The sequence below is a fragment of the Megalopta genalis genome, unplaced genomic scaffold (genome assembly GCF_051020955.1).
Source record: "Megalopta genalis isolate 19385.01 unplaced genomic scaffold, iyMegGena1_principal scaffold0035, whole genome shotgun sequence".
NCBI lineage: Eukaryota > Metazoa > Arthropoda > Insecta > Hymenoptera > Halictidae > Megalopta > Megalopta genalis.
Genome location: NW_027476104.1, coordinates 925,933 through 927,744, shown reverse-complemented (window position 1 = coordinate 927,744; position 1,812 = coordinate 925,933).

The window sequence follows — 1,812 nt, the reverse complement described above, 5'->3', positions numbered from 1 at the left end:
ACAACAAGAACAACAAGAACAACAAGAACAACAAGAACAACAAGAACAACAAGAACAACAAGAACAACAAGAACAACAAGAACAACAACAACAACAACAACAACAACGACAACAAGAACAACAACAACAACAAGAACAAGAACAACAACAACGACAACAAGAACAACAACAACAACAAGAACAAGAACAAGAACAACGGGAACAACAACAACAAAAACAACAAGAACAAGAACAACGGGAACAACAACGACGAGAGCAACAAGAACAACAAGAACAACAAGAACAATAAGTACAACAAGAACAACAAGAAGAACAACAAGATCAACAAGAACAAGTACAACAAGATCAACAAGAACAACAAGAACAAGTACAACAAGATCAACAAGAACAACAGCAACATGAACAACAAGAAAAACAAGAACAACAAGAACAAGAACAACAAGAACAACAAGAACAACAAGAACAACAGGAACAACAAGAACAACATGAACAACAAGAACAACATGAACAGCAAGAACAGCAAGAACAACAAGAACGCCAAGAACAACAAGAACAACAAGAACAACAAGAACAACAAGAACAACAAGAACAACAAGAACAACAAGAACAACAAGAACAACATGAACAACAAGAACAACAAGAACAGCAAGAACAACAAGAACAACAAGGACAACAACAACAATAACAAAAACAAGAACAACAAGAACAGCAAGAGCAACAACAAGAACATCAAGAACAACAAGAACAACAACAACATGAGCAACAAGAACAACAACAGCAACAAGAGCAACAAAAGCAACAAGAGCAACAAGAACGACAAGAACAAAAAGAACAACAAGATCAACAAGAGCAACAAGAGCAACAAGAGCAACAAGAGCAACAAGAACAACAAGATCAACAAGAACAACAAGAACAACAAGAACAACAAGAACAACAAGAATAACAAGAACAACAAGAACAACAAGAACAACAAGAACAGCAAGAGCAACAACAAGAACAACAAGAACCGCAACAACAACAACAACATGAGCAACAAGACCAACAACAGCAACAAGAGCAACAAAAGCAACAAGAGCAACAAGAACGACAAGAACAAAAAGAACAACAAGATCAACAAGAGCAACAAGAGCAACAAGAACAACAAGAACAACAAGAACAAGAAGAACGGCAAGGACAACAACAACAACAACAACAACAACAAGAACAGAAAGAACAACAAGGACAACAAGAACAAGAACAGCAAGAGCAACAACAACAAGAACCACATGAACAACAACAACAAGAACAACAAGAGCAACAACAACAGGAACAACAAGAACCACAACGACAAGAACAACAACAACAAGAACAACAAAAACAAGAACAACAAGATCAACAACAAGAACAACAAGAGCAACAAGAGCAACAAGAACAACAAGGACAACAACAACAAGAACAACAAGGACAACAACAACAACAAGGACAACTAGAACAACAACAAGAAGAACAACAAGAACAACATGAACAGCAAAAACAACAAGAACAACAAGAACAACAAGAACAACAAGAACAACAAGAACAACAAGAACAACAAGAACAACAAGAACAACAAGAACAACAAGAACAACAAGAACAACAAGAACAACAAGAACAACAAGAACAACAAGAACAACAAGAACAACAAGAACAACAAGAACAACAAGAACAACAAGAACAACAAGAACAAGAACAACAAGAACAACAACAAGAACAACAAGAACAACAAGAACAACAAGAACAACAAGAACAACAAGAACAACAAGAACAACAAGAACAACAAGAACAACAAGAACA